The sequence below is a fragment of the Podarcis melisellensis genome, assembly GCF_964234715.1.
Source record: "Podarcis melisellensis genome assembly, chromosome: 3".
In the NCBI taxonomy this organism is placed as follows: Eukaryota; Metazoa; Chordata; class Lepidosauria; order Squamata; family Lacertidae; genus Podarcis; species Podarcis melisellensis.
Genome location: NC_138530.1, coordinates 23326229 through 23345489, shown reverse-complemented (window position 1 = coordinate 23345489; position 19261 = coordinate 23326229). Strand labels below are relative to the sequence as shown.

The window sequence follows — 19261 nt, the reverse complement described above, 5'->3', positions numbered from 1 at the left end:
TATATAACGGACAGGCGTCTGCCAATGTATTTATACCAGAACTCATAGGATGAATTCAGAGTTAAATAATTGTAGGTTTTCACGAATGATTTGTTAGAGATAGTCTAGGTAAAGGTAAAGGGACCCCGACTGTCAGGTCCAGTCATGGACGACTCTTGGGTTGCAGTGCTCATCTCGCTTTATTGGCTGAGGGAGCCAGCATACAGCATACGGGTCATGTGGCCAACATGATTAAGCCGCTTCTGGCAAACCAGAGCAGCACACAGAAACGCCATTTACCTTCCCGCCAGAGCGGTACCTATTTATCTACTTGCATTTTAACATGCTTTCAAACTGCTAGGTTGGCAGGAACTGGGACCAAGCAATTGGAGCTCACCCCGTTGCGGGGATTCGAACTGCCAACCTTCTGATAGGCAAGCCCTAGGCACTGTGGTTTAGACCACAGCGCCACCCATGTCCCTTATAGAGATAGCCTACTGGATGTAAATAAGGTACTTCATAAATTAATTAACAAATAATTTTCACTTTCTAGTTTTTAGATTACAGGTAACATTTGGAAGAAAAAAATAGAAGCAATTACAACTTGTAGAATGGGTTTTTTTTTAGTATTATTGTTATTATTATTTATTTTGACAATTTATACAGTATACACAAGCATAGTAGACCTTCATCATGGTGTTGGTTATTAGCATCACATTCATCATATGACAAACTCTAAAATTCAAACTATAAATCTGTTTTAGGATTATTATTTTTTCCCCAGAGCAGCTTTCTTTTGCATGTGTGTTTATTTTAATCTCAGTATTTAATCTTCTGTCAAGGAACATTATTTCGTAGTACACTTTTAAAAACATGAACAGGCTGTGGAAATCAATATATTTAAAAGATATCAAATATATAAATCAACCAGTCCTTCGTATCAGAAGTCTCTGTTATCAGGACAAGACTGCCTGACAGGAAGCAGTTTATTACCTAATCTAGTTTTGAAATTAATCCCATTCCTAGTTATTTTGTCACTGTGTCTTCACTTCAGTGCCCTTATTCCTTGGCAGCAATGTGGCACAGAGGATAAAGTCCATCAATTTTTCAATTTCAGGAAAGGTAGGCTCTGTTCTCTGGATTGTGTTTATTCAGACATTATATTTTGTAATAGGTTGACAAAGCAATTAGTTATAAGAGCAGCACTAGCAGCTTTTGTTACCTGAAAACTTGTCCAGTATTTTAGAACATGGTGGTTACATTCACATCATACATTTTAAACACTATAATAGCAGTTTAAACAGTCATGGCTTCTCCTATAGAATTCTGGGAGATGTAATTTGTTAAGGGTGCTGAGAGTTGTAAGGAAACCCCCCTAGTCCCCTCAGAGAGCTACGGTTCTCAGAGTGGTTTAACAGTCAATCCCTCTTCACAGGGAACTCTGGGAATTGTAGTTGTGTTAGGGGAATAGAGGTCTCCTAAGAACTCTTGCACTGTCACAAGTGGAGAAAGTGCTCAGGTCCTGCTATGGGCTTCCCATGGGTATCTAGCTGGCCACTGTGAGAACACGACACTGGACTAGGTTGGCCTTGGGCATGATCCAGCAGGGCTGTTATGTTCATCCATTATAGAATCATAGAATTGGAAGGGATCCCCACGGGTCATCTATCCCAACTCCCTGAAATGCAGGAATCTCAACTAAAGCATCCATGACAGATAGCATGAATTATAAAGTTTCCTGCGTACTCGTTTCATAATAGACTTCAAGAAGGTGCACCTAGAGTTCCTAAGCAGTATTCCATCCTTACACTGCTCAGAACTAGACATGTTCCGCTTTATCAAGGCTGTTTTGTCATGTGCCTTAAGATACTGTTCAGGGAATACTTCTTTTCTTCGTCTATCCTATTTACTTCTTTTTACTTGCAAAATATTGGATTCCTATCAGGAAAAGATAAGGAGCAATGCCATTGTTTGCTTCTGCCATGCATCCTAATCTTTTGGAGACTTCCAAAACTCGTAGATTGTGCTTTCTGGCTGGGGAATATAAGCACTCATTCTAAAGGCTACTTCATTTTCCGCTCCAGTAATTCAAACTGTGGCATATTTTTCAACAGAAAAATAAATAAAGCCTTTTCATAGGAAAAAAATGATTTGTAGACTCCCTTAGGGATCAGTTGTATACCCTATTTCATTAAAAAAAATTGATATGGGAGAAGTATGAATATATACATGACCAGCTTGGAATTAATTTTAGTACAGGATTACACCATTATGCATCTTCTATATTAGTCTAGTGCAGCTCTGCCTCCTCTTAGAAGACCTCAGATGGGTACAGTTTCCTCTTCAAGCAACAATTTGCCATTGCTTGGCAAGCAGGGCCCACTGGGAGCTGTCCAGGGTCCTGATTTCTGTTTCACGAGACCTTACCTTGACTTCACTTGACTGAATTTGACTAGACTTGACCTGCCTACAAGGGACTTGGTCTGACTTTGCTCACTTCCCATGCAAGACTCAGGTCCCAACAGAGCAGAGTACTGTGCCTGCTTCTCTGCACTACCTATGCTTCATGGTGGAAAGATGCACTCCCTTTGTTCAGTCCATCTGTATTGTCTTGTGAAAGGTTCTTAATAAAGCCAAATAATAGTATTAATAATAATGCATTGGGGAAGGAATCTTGTTGCATCCTTCAAGCCTGATGGAGCAGCCAAGAGCCAGTTCTAGTTTGTGGGTTCCATGTGTAACCATATTAATGTGAGCATTAAATGCCCGTTTGCAGATAATAAACTCAGTCCTTTACAGCAGAATGCAGGAGAAGCAACTGTGGTTGGAATAGTAACATCAAAGGTTTTATTTATAAAGCAAATAACAAAACAACAAGACAGCTCTCACACCCATCTTCTTCAGCAGAGGAGCAGAGCAGAGAGCAGAGAGGGAGGAGATATTTAAATAGTTCCCATACTCATACATCAATTAAGTAATTAAAGGCAACCGCAACAGTATGCAATGTGAGAATGAGACATTACAATACTAACAATTAGGAGGACTCAAGCCATTAGTTTAGCTGTCCTTCATCTAAATCTGTGTTGCAAAGATGGCAGCACATGAAAGTTGGCAACATCAACTCCACCATGTGGGAATCCCTTGCAGATGCCTGGAGACAGTGTGTGGAGACAGTCAGATTGTGCATTCATAGCAGTGACCAAAGAATGACCACTGGAAGGTGCATAGAGAGAAGAAACCCCATGGTGCATCTGCAGCAGCAGAACCAGATGCCTTCATCTGCCCCAGGTCCTCCCAATAGCCACATCTCACTTTGGAGGGGCTACACTGATGCATAAAAATCACACCAAACTGGCACTGACTCTTTTAAGATAATTTGATCATCTGTTGTGATCTAATCTGGCTCAGTATTAGTTATTCTGTCATTGTGCCTGTAATTGGAATATGTTGTGTTTGTCTACTGGGAGTTGTCTGCTGACTGACAGTAAGTCTCCAGGGTTTCAGGCAGGAGTGTCTGCCTGGAGATGCCAGGGAATGAATTTGGGACCTTTTAAGAACATAGGAAGCTGCCTTACACTGAATCGAGCCATTGGTGTCTATAGCTCAGGATTGTCAACATTGACTTCTGACACTCCACAGTTTCTGGCAGGGGTCTCTCTCTCTCTCTTTCTCAACCCTATCTGAAGATTCCAGGGATTGTACTCGGGATGTTCTGCACAGAAAGCACATTATGATCAGTAGATCATCTCAGCTATGGAGTTTAAGAAAAGCGAAGGCCATTTCTTCAATCTGATCATTCAAGGACACACTTGCAAGTGCACACGATTGTTAACTTGGCAGCCAGTCAAATTCTTGCTTCCCAATTGAGCCAGAAATACCACATGATTGGGGCAATGTGTCCTTTGGTTTGTTTATCCCAGGTTTTATGGTAACATAGCCCAAAGCACTGCATCTATTATTTCCCCCAAAATTGTTTACAGAGTTCTTAGAGCAGCCAGTGAGGAGGCCACTGTCATGAGAACAGCATTGTGCTGGGCTTGGCACCGAAACTGACTAGCAGATTTTGTTGGTTAGAACTTGGCAAATCTGTGGTGTTTGCATGTTTTGCCTTCTCTGGATGAGGCTTCTGGCTGCTGTTGTGCCTGATGAAGCGACTGATAAAAATGTGACATTGGAGCAGGGACGCTTCAGAAGTTTGCATAATTCATGTTCCCCCTGCTGAGAACTTTCCCATGAAGCCAGGCCAGGGATAGAGATGAGAGACAAAATGAGGAGCTCAGTGGAAAGCCTGGAGGAAAAACAAATGACACTGCAGAAGATTGGAAAAGCTCACCGATGACAATCTGGACAAAATGGCAGGAATAGCCACACACTACAGAGGAGACTGCAGGCAGACAAAAAAATGTGATCTCTTTGACAAAATCAGCCTCAGCTTTCTAGAACCATTTGCCTGAGAAAGTACTGATGGGTCTATAACATATTTATGATGGGTTGGATCCAGACTTTGCCATCCATGAGCAGAGGGGCTGCTTCTGTCAACAGAAGGCTTTTGATCCAACAGAAAGGTTCCACTGGTGGATTGGGGAAGGAGGCTTTTACTGATTCCTTTTGCCTTTGTGGCCTCCACTGCCATCTCCTGTACTGTTCCACAGGGTTCCCCAACCCTCTGGAATAAAAGAGGATACAAGAGCCTATAGGGGATGGGAGAACTGGCAAAAGTCAGCCCCACCACCTCTGTTGGTTGGACCAATAACTAGATCTAACCTACTAATAATTTATTCCTTACTGTTATCATTGGTATTGTTTTTATTAAATTGCATTTATATCCTACCTTTCTTCCACCATGAACAGCAAGGCAATGTCCCTTAGAATTTACAGACAGTCTCTCCTCAAGGCATCATCAACCTGATCCAAATCTGCTTAGTTTCACCAAGTTTGATGTATCCCATGGAAGCCAACATGCTGTCCTCCAGATGTTGTTTAGACTAATTCCCATCATCCTGTACAACATTGGCCATGCTATTACTGTTATGATCTGCTGTGAACAGTGATAAGGACAAATAGAACCTATTCCTGAGGCAGGGTGGACTAAAGTAGAGATAGAGGAACTCTTTTTTATCAGTATACAATGTAATGGGCAAAATTGTCTATTGGATCATAATGCTGGTACATGAGTGCTGCCATGTGCATGGCACTTATTGAATTGCCCTCTTAGCACTGCAGTTCCCAACACCAGCCATAGCAGGGAGCTCTTTAGACATTGCACACTGCCAATGGAAACAGACAGAAACAAAAGAGGTCTGAAGCTGTGGACAGGGGACAACAACCACATGCAATTTTTGCAAGAAGAGATGGAGGGAATTGATCCAAAAAGAAAAAAAAAGTTAAGTACCAAACCAAAATCTTTCTTGAGCAGCCTGGTCACACCATCAGAGGTCAACAAGAGTTTCATGAGGAGAAAGCGGGTAACATGAAATACATTCTGTGCATGCTCCTACTAAGCAGCTAACTCAGTAGTTGATGTAGCTTAACAGTGATCAATGAGAGTGATTGAGAATGATGGGTTAATATGGAAGAATTTTTATGCATGCATCTGAAAGAGCAGCTTGATCAGCTGTTTTGGTTTCTGAAGCTCTAAAAGCAATCTGGAGATGGGAGATGTTTCCAGTAGATGAGATCTATTAATTATACTGCTCACACACGTAGATGGTCATTAGTCAGGAGAAAATGTTTCCGTCCCTGTAATTTATAGAGAATGGCCATCAAACAATGTGTCATCTGTTCATCCAAGGCCAAGCTGGCAAGCAGGCATAATATAGAGCTGAGCTTGCAACCAACTAGGACTATATATTTCCCCCCATGGAACCAGAGATTCCAAAATCACTGGGGAAATATTATTTATTTATTTACCATATTTGTTTATTTAAAAGCATTTTTATAATGCTTAATATTTCAAAGATATCTAAGTGTGAAGTGGTGTAAAGTATAAATAAAAACACGTCATTAAACGTTAAAATGAAAATGCAGTTTAAAACCAATAAAACAGCAATTTAAAAGTGAATAGAACAGACATCTGAGGATTAAAACTTAAAAAAAAATTATTTATATGTTTTTTCAGATGGAAATTTTACAATCCTATATCAAACATAAATCATAAAAACAAGATTCCAAGGAATCTTCTGGACTTCCATCCTCCCCTTTGTGGGTCGTATTATTTATCATTTCCTCCTGCATCTTTTATGATGATCCAAATCTTTTATTATATCCAAAATTCACCATTAAACTGCAAGTGATATTCCAATCCTACTAACGATGTTAACTGTTTATAATGGTCTTTAAGATAAGCTATAAATTTTCCCCATTCTTTATTAAAATTTTGGTCTTCCTGATTTCTGATTCTTCCAGTCATTTTGGCATAGTCCATCAACTTCATCTGCCATTCTTCTCTGGTAGGGACTTTATCTTCTTTCCATCTCTGGGCCAATAAAATCCATGCAGCCGTGGTCACATACATAAAAAGTATTTTCTGCTTCCTTGGGATTACAGCACCTAGAAAAGAGGATTCCAACTTGTAAAGTAGGGCCCAATTTTATGGGTCAGGGAAAGCTTGGGCAAAAGGATAAGTCTTCACAAGACATCTGAAGCAACTGTTGGTTGCTGCTCTACAGAATAGCAGCAGCAGCAACAACAACAGCAACAACTCAATGGCAGAGTATCTTCTTTCCTTGCAGAAGGTCCACAGCATCCTCAGGTAGGGTTGGGAGTGCCACTTCCTGAAAGCCTGGAGACCCTACAGCTAGTTGACAACACTGAGCCAGTTGGATCAATGGTCTGACTCGGTGTGCAGCAGCTTTCTGTGTTCCTGTTATTATTATTATTATTATTATTATTATTATTATTATTATTATTACCAAGCCTTATGAAGAAAAGAAACCAAGCCTTATGAGGAACAGTTGAAGGAGCTGGCTATGTTTAGCCTGGAAAAAAGGAGACTGAAAGGAGATATGATAACCATCTTCAAATATCTAAGCAGCTAAAGAACTCATAATCCACCTACTTTAAGAAGCCAGAAACACCATAACCAGACACTGGAGAGACCTGTCAGGAGTAAGCATGGACCAATGGTACCAAATAATATGGGAAACAGCCTTACTAGAAAAATTAACCAATAAACTGAAGCTGACACAGGGACAAACAGAAGAAGACGCCTTTATGGCTCCCCTTTATCACATACGCAGCCCAACAAGACAATGACAAAAATCCACCAACAGCATACAAATCAATATGGCTAAGCTGATGCAAAACACCCACCCACCCCACTCGCACATGAAAACAAAGACCACCACAGCCAACCACAAGCAAACAACCACACCCTAGGCCAGCCCCAACCTCTCTCACCACCAAAGGAACACAAGTGAACAGCAAAGAACCTGCACAAACAATGCTGACACCAAACCCTACATATATTAAGTAAAATAGAAACATCGCCACCCGACCCCACCCCCACTCATCTCTCCCTCCTCCACCTCTTTCCCCCTTTTCTTCCTAATGTCTCAACAAATGAAACTGATCTGTAAAAAAATGTTACTTGGGAAAGAGAGAGAGAGAGAGAGAGAGAGAGAGAGAGAGAGAGAGAGAGAGAGAGAGAGAGAGATTGCACATACTTTTGTAAACCAAGAAAATCTTTAATAAAAATACATTTTGTACACACAAACACACACACAGTGGTACCTCGGGTTACATACGCTTCAGGTTACATGCACTTCAGGTTACAGACTCCGCTAACCCAGAAATAGTACCTCGGGTTAAGAACTTTGCTTCAGGATGAGAACAGAAATCGTGCTCCGGTGGTGCGGCAGCAGCAGGAGGCCCCATTAGCTAAAGTGGTGCTTCAGGTTAAGAACAGTTTCAGGTTAAGAACGGACCTCTGGAACGAATTAAGAACTTAACCTGAGGTACTACTGTGTGTGTGTGTGTGTGTGTGTGTATGTATACCGTATTTTTCGCCCTATAGGACGCACTTTTCCCCCTCCAAAAATGAAGGGGAAATCTGGGTGCGTCCTATGGGGCGAATGCAGGCTTTCGTTGAAGCTTGGAGAGCGAGAGGGGTCGGTGCGCACCGACCCCTCTCGCTCTCCAGGCTTCAGGAAGACATCCGCAGCCTAGGCAGCCCTGCGGGAGGTCCTGCAGGGCTGTCTAGGCTGCAGATAGTAGCCTGCTTCCCAGAGCGCCAGGCGCGCTGAAAGCAGAGCGCCCGGCGCTTCGGGAACACATCTGCAGCCTAGGCAGCCCTGCGGGAGGTCCCATAGGGCTCCCCACGCTGCAGATAGCAGCCTGCCACCCGGCGCGTGGGGCACCCTGAAGCAGAGCGCCCCTCACACCGGGCAGACATCCGCAGCATGGGGAGCCCTGCAGGAGTTCCCCGCAGGGCTCCCCACGCTGCGGATAGCAGCCTGCCGCCCGGCGCGCAAAGCACCCTTAAGCAGAGCACCCCGTGTGCCGGACAAACATCGGCCAGCCCCACAAGCTCGGGGGACAGCAGGGAGGCACAGCGCTGCCATCCCGCTGTTCCTCGACCTGGTTCAGTTTCTCCGACCTGCTTTGGGGTGGGGGGGAATAAAGGGAAAAATTCCTAAACCGCTGACTTCAATTTACAAGAAAGGAGATTCCAACTAAACATCAGGAAGAACTTTCTGACAGTAAGAGCTGTTCGACAGTGGACTGGTCTCCCTCAGGAGGTTGTGCACTCTTCTTTCTTGGAGGTTTTTAAGCAGAGGTTGGATGCCCGTCTGTCATGGATGCTTTAGCTGAGATACCTGCATTGCAGGGGGTTTGACTAGATGACCCTTGGGGTTCCTTTCGACTCTATGATTCTAAGAAGATGGTGATGTTGATTAGATATGCAGTAATAAGAAAATTTTAAAAAGAGTAACCCAATAATTGCCATTTCTGGACAAAAGTAAGAAATGAGAGATGCTGTGAAGAGGCAACAAAAGGTCTGCAGCTCTTGTCGTCTCCCACAGATCTGCTATTTACTGTTCTGTCATTATCTTCTGTAATGGTTATGATGAAGCCATAGCAGCCATAGCAGCATATTCATAGCTCTTTGAAATAATCACCCGGGTCTTCGTCTTATGCAGCATGTGAGAAACATCAAGGTGGAATCCTGCAGAGTGACTGCAGGAGGGAACATTACAACAGGGATAAGAGAGAGCAAATCAGCTCAGCTTGCTTCAGGCTCAATGCATCCGAGGACAGGCTGGCATTGTTATGGGATTAAGTAAAATAGCACATCAGTTAGGGAATCTGACGGCTGCCAGGAATTGAGAAGCAGAAAGGCAATGCCAGATTTCCCTTGTTCACAGGGGATGGGGCACTGGACCACATTTAGAGAAGGCTGCTCTGAAATTTCATGAAATTCAATTACATGTACCATTATAGTACATAAGAGCATAAGAGGTGCCCTGCTGGATCTGGCCCATGGCCCATGTAGTCCAGGATCTTCTTCTCAAAGTGGCCAGCCTGGTGCCCAATGGAAGTCCCAAAGCAGGACCTGAGTGAAACAGCAAACTCCCCACTTGTCATTCCAAGGAAATTATATTCACAGGCATATTGCCTGCAATGGCGGAGGCAGAAGATGACTAGTGGTCAGCAGTAGTGCAAAAGAAAAAACCAACCCCATTTAAACTGACCGTTGTGGTATTTTGCACTAGGCTGAATCCAAGTAAGAAAATTCAATTGGAAGGGGAATTTTATTTGGGAATCCATTTCCCCCTTTCAAAGTGAAGAAGAAGAAGAAGAAGAAGAAGAAGAAGAAGAAGAAGAAGAAGAAGAAGAAGAAGAAGAAGAAGAAGAAGTAGTAGTAGTTTGATTTGGTAGATTCTCCCTCCTTCCCTCTATTTGCATCTCTGAGGCTCCAGGTTCTTCCATCAGTGACCTAGAACCACTGACATGTGATATTATGTAGCCAATAAGGTTTCACCCTAGATATATTGTGACATTGCATGATGATGTAGAACACCACTGATTTTCCTTCTGGATCTCATGCACATAATTTCAAATGAATTTACGAACAATTGTAAATATAGGAAGCTGGTGGGATTTATTAAGTTAAGTCAGCATAGATTATCCCTACTTCAAATGCCATTCAGAAATGGGGCTACTGTAGACTGAGCTGGCCTAAGCCAGGCAAGGGGCAAACAAGCCTTTAAAATAGAATTTGACTTACACCACTCTTTTTTGCAAGCCTATATTCTGTCGTAGAATCATAGAATCATAGAGTTGGAAGAGACCACAAGGGCCATCGAGTCCAACCCCCTGCCAAGCAGGAAACACCATCAGAGCACTCCTGACATATGGTTGTCAAGCCTCTGCTTAAAGACCTCCAAAGAAAGAGACTCCACCACACTCCTTGGCAGCAAATTCCACTGTCAAACAGCTCTTACTGTCAGGAAGTTCTTCCTAATGTTTAGGTGGAATCTTCTTTCTTGTAGTTTGGAACCATTGCTCCGTGTCCGCTTCTCTGGAGCAGCAGAAAACAACCTTTCTCCCTCCTCTATGTGACATCCTTTTATATATTTGAACATGGCTATCATATCACCCCTTAACCTCCTCTTCTCCAGGCTAAGCATGCCCAGCTCCCTTAGCTGTTCCTCATAAGGCATCGTTTCCAGGCCTTTGACCATTTTGGTTGCCCTCCTCTGGACACGTTCCAGTTTGTCAGTGTCCTTCTTGAATTGTGGTGCCCAGAATTGGACACAGTACTCCAGGTGAGGTCTGACCAGAGCAGAATACAGTGGCACTATTACTTCCCTTGATCTAGATGCTATACTCCTATTGATGCAGCCCAGAATTGCATTGGCTTTTTTAGCTGCCGCGTCACACTGTTGGCTCATGTCAAGTTTGTGGTCAACCAAGACTCCTAGATCCTTTTCACATGTACTGCTCTCAAGCCAGGTGTCACCCATCTTGTATTTGTGCCTCTCATTTTTTTGCCCAAGTGCAATACTTTACATTTCTCCCTGTTAAAATTCATCTTGTTTGTTTTGGCCCAGTTCTCTAATCTGTCAAGGTCGTTTTGAAGTGTGATCCTGTCCTCTGGCGTGTTAGCCACCCCTCCCAGTTTGGTGTCATCTCCAAATTTGATCAGGATGCCCTTGAGTCCATCATCCAAGTCGTTGATAAAGATGTTGAATAAGACCGGGCCCAAGACAGAACCCTGTGGCACCCCACTAGTCACTCTTCTCCAGGATGAAGAGGAACCATTGATGAGTTGTGTGACATGGTTGAACTGAATGGAGCTAAGATTCAGTATAAGGATCCTATTTCTGATCCTATTCCTGTCAACCCCCTGGAATGCCTGTTTTTCAGGGCTTACAGCAGTGTAAGAACTGCCAGTCTCAGCTCAGCCAGCTGAGTTGAGATGAGGAAATTATGCTGCCATATCGCCAGCTTGAGCCAGGTTGTGGGGTTCACACTTGTGTAGCCTGGCTGCAATGGGAATCAGCTGACTGAGCCAGAGATTTGGTGGGTCTTGGGTTTGGATGACTTCCTAAGGCCAGAGGAAAAGAAGAAGAGCTATCTAACGCAGCATTCTGTTCTCACAGTGGCCAACCAGAAGCCTGTGGGAAGCCCATAAGCAGGGCATGAGCACTAGAGCACTACCACTGATACTGGAGACAATATATCACCACCATTACTTGTAGCCAGCTTTATGAACTGAAAGCTTTATGAATTTGTCTAATCTCCTTTTAAAGTTGATGGCCATCAGCCCATCAATGCACCTTGTAGGAGCCAATTCTGTGGTTTAACTATATGCTGTGTAAAAAGTCCTTTTTACCTGTCCTGAGAACCTCTAGGTTCACTGGAAAGTCCTTGCATCAACAGTGATCTCCTGCACACATGGAGCTCCTGTAGCTTCAAGGAGACTCTGCACTAGGCTGAATCCAAATAAGCAAATTCAATTGGAAGGGAAATTTTATTTGGGAATACATTTTCATATGCATGCAAATCTTTTTGCATAGCTCAGAATCCAATTAGTGTAATAGGTACCACCAATATATTGAATTTTGGGTTGGGGGAGTGAAATAAGCATAAGATAAATGATAAAACTTCTTGCATGAAAGGCAGTGTGGATGAGAGAGGTGGGCAGCAGGAAACTAATTTTCCATTGGCAAGCTGTTTTAGGAATCAGATCACACGTTCCCATCATTTCCTAAGAAGAGTTGAATGAGCACCAGAATTGAAGAACAATACTTGAATAGAGATGAGATGAGATGGGGAAACCCTTCTTATAATTCCAAGCTCTTAATTACTGCAGTTTGACAATAATAGAGTTACAGTCCTGTAATCAATCACAGCCTGCAGCAGGAGATAAGAACTCTTCACTTAGTGAGATTGGAAAAGGGCACTATTAATTGGTGGCGCTTTCATTAGGAAAATGAACAGCCAGGCAAGGGGAGAGGAGCAAAAAGGATGCCAGGACCAATTTCTTTGATAACCAGCAATTGCATTAAATGTTCCCTTCTCTGAATGGCGTCAAAGCCAAGTGGACTGCCTGGTGTGTGGGCACTGAACAAAAGACACAACTCTTCTTCCCCCACTGAATTCTGTCAAATGAAATCATTTAGAGAACTTAAACTGCAATACAATAGGAACACTCTGATACCCTTGGACACTCTTTACAGAAGCAACATTCCAAAATAGTATTATGAGTTTGTGGGTGCCAGGGTTCGTGGGTGCAAGAACGCCATAATTCCTGGCTTTAGTAAGTGTTAGAATTTAATCAATGCTTGGAGAGTTAAACTGGAAGTCAGACTCTAAGTAGCTGGCCTCAGCTTCCTATGCTCAAAGACTGCCTGAAAGATGAGCCATTAAGAGAGAACAAAGACAAGGAGGTGAGCCATTAGCAAGGAAAAGAAACTGCCTGGGCCCCCTGGGATCTCACACCACTTGGAGTTGGCATGTAACACTGGTGTCAGAAGCCCATCATCCCTCTGGGCTTGCTATCAGGTATGTTTGTGCTTAAAACTGCAGTTCCAATAGTTCTGGGACAACAAATCTAAGGTGTAACCACAGTTGGTCACCTCAACTCAGAAAGGAGTTGGCAAAGATTCAGCAAAGGACAACTAAGATAATCAAGGGGGTGGAGTGACTCCACTATGAGGAAAGGTTGCAAGGTTTGGGACTTTTTAGTTTAGAGAAAAGGTAAGTAAGAGGTGGCATAATGGAAGTTTATAAAATTATGGATGGCATAGAGAAAGTGGAACCAAATTTTTTTTAAAAAATCCTTCCAGTAGCACCTTAGAGACCAACTAAGTTTGTTATTGGTATGAGCTTTTGTGTTCATGCACTAGAACTCATGGACATCCAATGAAACTGGAACTGAATCCTGGAAGATTCAGGACAGATGAAGGAAAGGACGGCAGAGGACGAGATGGTTGGATAGTGTTTTCGAGGTTACCAGCATGAGTTTGACCAAACTGCGGGAGGCAGTGGAGGACAGAGGTGCCTGGCGTTCTCTGGTCCATGGGGTCACGAAGAGTCGGACACGACTAAACGACTAAACAACAACAACAACAACAACAAGGCTATTGATGGCTACTGGTCATGATGGCTAAGCTCTGTCTCCATGGTTGGAGGCAGTAATGCTTCTGATTTTCACTTACATATAAAAATAAATGTAAAAATATGTCTTTTAAGAGAACCCCACTAAAATATTCCTGAATGTTGTGAACTGTCCTGAGATCTACAGTATAAGGCGGTATACAAATTTAATAATAAATAAATAAACATGCTGGTGGATTTTCATGATGCCTTCATTTTTTATAAAAAGTTGCAAACTGATGTGGAAACATGGAGAATTTAAGATCAGAAAAATGGGAAACTGAGAGAATCTATCCGTAGCCTTTCTGATATGATTGTTGAAAAGATTTTTGAGAAATATCTTTGGAGCATTTTTAGCACCTAGAAACTGCTTGAGATAATTGCTAAGTATCTATGATTTGTAGGCAGGCACATCATCAGCTTTGGATATCTTAAATTTATGCTGTTCTTCTTTGGTAAACCAATGCAGAGTTCCTGTCTGGAATGAAGAATATGTTTAATTACAGGAGTGCCTGGAAACATCAACACAACTGGAACTGCCCCGAAATAACCACTATAATCTCCATTTTTAAAGACGTTTATAGCTTGAAAGCATGAAATACTTCAGAGTCTCCACTAAGAAAAAATGTTTGGAGTCTTAACATCTCTTGTGCCTCCCACCCCCATGCTCATCCAATATACCCCAGATATTACAGATTTGATGAACCTAATTAAAATTAGTGCCTGAGAAGATACAGAGAAATTCAGAAGGCTCTTAGGTAAAGATAGCAGCCAGGGATAGAGCAAGAAAGTATTGGTAATTCTGTTTTGTCACGCTAAACCAGAGGTGGAAACCTATGGCCACCAACTTAAATTCATGTGGTCCCCATTACCCCCTGAATCAGCCTCATTCCTCAATCTCATCAGCTTCTTCACTTCCTGTTTTTTATAAATACATAGGAACATACAAAGCTGTCTTACACTGAGTCAGATCATTGGTCCATCTTGCTCAGTATTATCTGCTACACTGACTGGCAGCAATGTTTCAGACAGGAGTCTCTTCCAGCCCTGCCTGGAGATGGCAGGGATTGAACCTGGGACCTTCTGCATGCAAGGCAGATGATTTAACCACTAAACTACAACCCTAACACCAAGACCTAGTATAGAAACCAGGGGCTTCCCAAGCCAGTGTTCTAAGCCACAGCTAAAACTAACTTCGGTGGGGTTTATGAGTAAAATTGCTTGTACTCCTTAGTTGTCTATGCTTTGTGATCGCAGCAGCAGGTGGCTACTGGGTGGCAGTTACCATTTTCTTTTCCCAGAATTCCCCTTTGGGGCAATATATTTGAGCAATGGGGGAGAAAACAGCGACAGACTAAAGAAGGACCTCTCACCAAGAGGTAAGCCCCCCCTTGGAGAATCACTAAATCACTGTCCATCCATGAGAAAGCAAAAATGGTGAATTTCAGCTAAGCATTCTGAGAGATGCCAAAGCCAGAACTCTCAGAGATAGCAGTTCCCAAGTCATATATCATCAAGGGCAGTATTCTCAGGCCTAGGCTTCATGCTTGGGAAGGGATAGCAAAGAGGCAACAGAGTTCTGGGCTGCCAATTCCTCAGCAAGAGGCGCTGCAAGAGGGAGACAGCAAAGACAAAGAAAGTCAACACCAAGCACCTATATGAGCAACGACTCTGTTCCTGGGATCTGTCCACGGTTCTGAAGGGCATGTCTCTGAGCAGCCTTGTTTCTCAGTTCAGAATGAATCTTCTTCTCTGGCGATCACTCGTAGCCAAGTAAGATTGTCTTCCATGAACACTTAACAATGAGTCTGTAAGTGACTGTGGAGGTGTGGCTCCACACGTCCTTCCACAGTTGGGATATAGGTTTCCGGGTGGGCATTTATCATGGTGAGGGTTTGCTGAATGTGCCTACCCCTTAGCACGTTTCTCCCTTTCGTCCTGAGTTCTTCAAAGTCTTCAAAGTCCACGACACCTTTGGTAAAGGAATGAATACCCGATCACAACAATCTAATGCAGGACACTATCCAGCACTGCTTCCTCCTCTCTACTTCCCATAGGATGACCCTCACCAATTCTAGGCAGCTTAGTCTTTACTACTAGGAACTGAGTATAGTGTGAGTGATCTGTCCTCTAGCACTGAGTACATGGAAACTTGTTAGCCCACCCTTTGAAGACCCTGTACTTTACACACTGTTTGCCATTTCCAGAAATTTCTATAGTTAACAACAACTTGTCATAATGGCCAATGCAGTCTGCATGTCAGGATTCCAGTGCATAGAGAATCTTTATCCCTGTTGCTGAACTACAACAACGCTTCATCCCTGTCCATTGGCTATGCTTGCTAGGGCAGATGAGAGTTCAGCAATATTCCCCACTCCTCTGTTTAAAAATATTATGAGACTTCTTTGGTCCATTTCCAGTACTTCAGTCTTGTGCTACCCTGATAATATAGAAATCAGCCTGACTTTTTGGTCGCTGTGGGGAAGCATGTTTAAAAAGAAGAAGCTAACTGGTTTTTATGTGCATTTTTGGAAGTTCCTTTTCATGTGGAATACACATATGTGAGTAATTCAATACCTCACAGCACCTGCAAACTCCCCTGGCTGTGTAAACGTGGGGATTAAAATAACTGCATTTATTTGAAGGGAAGCTTGTGCATATCCTGCTGGAGCTGCCAAGTTAAACAAATTGTGATTTGGACTGATTTGGCTTCCTCTTAGAGCCATTAAACACACAGGTGGGAACCCTAGTGAGAAGCGAAGAATGGAGTCCTGTTCTCCGGTCTGACTTTTGCTCATGATTTGCCAACATATGGAAATCCAAACAGTGCAAGGAGAAACAAATTTGTGAAGGGCTCACAGTCAAAGCCCTTTTAAAGAAATGGGACCTTGATTCCATAGATTTGCAGAGCTGATTATGGTAAGACAGGGTTGAACTCACAAAACTATAGCAATATATACATACACAGAAGGACAAGGTGACTGGTTCTGCTCCTTGTCGGTGCACACTGCTCAGTCCCAAGGATTTCATATTGGGAAAAGCAACTGGCAATCTGTGCTGAGTCACTTACATAAGAACGTAAAAATGGCTTCAGGATTAAGCCAAAATCTCATCCTGCTTCCTGTAACCAACCCAATGCCCATGAGATGCCCAGAAGCAGGAACTGAGTGCAACAGCCCTCTCCCCACTGGAGCTTCCTGGCAACTGGTATTCAGAAGCAAACTGACAAGGGAGGGAGAACATGGTTATAATAGTTAGTAAGCAATGGTAGCCATTGGCTCCCAGTATGTTTCCGAACACAATTCAAAGTGTTGGTGCTGACCTTTAAAGCCCTAAACGGCCTTGGTCCAGTATATCTGAAGGAGCGTCTCCTCCCCCATCGTTCTGCCCGGACAGTGAGGTCCAGCGCTGAGGGCCTTCTGGCATTTCCCTCACTGCGAGAGGCCAAGTTACAGGGAACCAGGCAGAGGGCCTTCTCGGTAGTGGCGCCCGCCCTGTGGAACGCCCTCCCATCAGATGTCAAAGCGATAAACATCTACCTGACATTCAGAAGACATCTGAAGGCAGCCCTGTTCAGGGAAGTTTTTAATATGTGACATTTTAGTGTATCTTTCATCTTTGTTGGAAGCCGCCCAGAGTGGCTGGGGAAACCCAGCCAGATGGGCGGGGTACAAATAATAAATTATTATTATTATTATTATTATTATTATTATTATTATTATTATTATCCACGTTGGTGATCGTAATCTGGTGAACCACTCCTCCACGTGCAGCTTGGGCTAGTCACACTTCTTTGAAGTCTCTCAGCCCCACTCACCTCACAGAGTGTTTGTTGTGGGGGAGGAAGGGAAAGGAGAATGTCAGCCGCTTTGAGACTCCTTAGGGTAGTGATAAAGCGGGATATCAAATCCAAATGTCTTCTTCTTCTTCCAACATTCAACGTCATCGGACAGCAGCTGGGTTCTGGTCTTAGGAAAGAAGTTGATTTGGCTGCTCTTCCTATTTAACCCAGAAAGTACACAATATACTTTTGGAACAATGGTGGCCCACCTTTTTGACATGCTTGTCACACACCCCAAGTAGGAAATTGTGCAGCTCAAGCGGACATTGCAGTACATGCAGCCGTTACATTACAATGAACTAAAGGTGAATTTGCCAGGTTCCTAGATTACATTTTCAGCAGTATAGGTAAAAACATTTTTAGGTATACACACACCTTAGGAATATAAATACAAAAGTAAGATGCAGACTGCAGGTGTAGTTTCTTGAAGAGATTTCCACAAGGGATTTGGGAGTGGTGCAGAGGGCAGAAGTCACATGTTTATAGCGCCTGACTAGTCTTAGACATCTGGAAAATCTAGTTGTGTACAGGAGTGGTTTAACAACCAATCCCTCTTCCCTGGGAACTCTGGGAACTGCAGCGCTGTGAATGGAATAGGGTTCTCCTAACAACTTTCAGCACTACAGGTCCCAGGATCCTTTGGTGAAAGACATGCCTATTTAAAGTGGTATGGTTATGCTTTAAATGTATGGTGTGAAGGGGCTTTTTAAGCATGTTTTGACAGGACTGTAGCAGGAGGAAGAGAATGCAGGGATGGCCCAGAATGGCTTTTAAAAGGGTTAGACAAATCCATGGAGGAGAGGGCTATTGATAACTACTAGCCATGATGGACTACGTTGCTGGAAAGCCCAGGAGGGAAGAGTATTCTTATGCTTGGGTCCTGCTAGCAGGCTTCCATGGGCATCTGGTTCATAGCTGTCAACCTTTCCATTTTCTTGCAAGGAATCCTATTTGGAATAAGGGAATTTCCCTTTAAAAAAGGGAAACATTGACAGCTATGATCTGGTTGGCCACTGTGACGCTGGACTAGATGGGCCATTGACCTGATCCGATCCAACAAGCTCAGATTCTTAGCACACAGTTGCTTTCCCCCTTTTTACACACATGCCTTTTATGCTCCTATAATTGATCATTAGTTTCAATCACATCTCAGGCCTTTCAAATTAAGAATCTCAGGCCACAACCACAAAATGCCTCCTTTTGCAGAGAACAAAACTGCCCTGGTCTGTTTGACTTGAAGCTCTGTTTAAAGACCTCTTCACTACAAACCTTTTCAGCACTAGCTTTGCCCTCCCATGAAGAAATCTGCCATTTGATGTAAATGACCTTTCTGTTCTTACAAAAAAAAAAAAAAAGGCAACTGCACCCACCTAATCCCTTAGCTGACTGGCTACAGCCTGCTGTTATACAGTGACATGTTTGCAGTTTCGTTATACTTTCAATGAAATGATAGGCGACGCAGGGAGTCCATTAGCCTGTTACATTCCAGTTGAAGTAATTACACTTTCTCAGCTTCAGAGCCTTCTAATCCAGCACTCACATCTCTGGCATAAAATCCCCATTAGCTGTACTACATTTTCCCTCATCTTCTGTTCCTTCCTGTACTCAATCACTGGCAGCTCTGCAGCCAAAATCCCTATTGGGCTTCTTTAGAGCACCATTCTGCTCTCTAGTTGGTGCCTAACCTCGCACTTAAAAGTGAATAGAAATTGTTCAGTCATATGTGCTTAACACCTTTATGCAACAGGAAATGGAGGCACGAAAAGGCGTTAAGAATTTACAGTTGCTTGTGGGTACTGAGAGGCAGAAAGAATTTGAGTTTAGAGCAGGGGTCAG

General features: G+C 43.1%; 1 long non-coding RNA gene across 1 annotated transcript in view; it reads left to right on the top strand.

Moving 5' to 3' along the window:
* Positions 1–10485: 10485 nt before the first annotated feature.
* The window catches only part of LOC309366030, a 115198-nt gene continuing 106422 nt past the window's right edge, over positions 10486–19261 (top strand). The window contains exon 1 of the long non-coding RNA XR_014166421.1: positions 10486–10883. This is a non-coding gene — a long non-coding RNA (uncharacterized lncRNA). The remainder of the gene's footprint in view (positions 10884–19261) is intronic.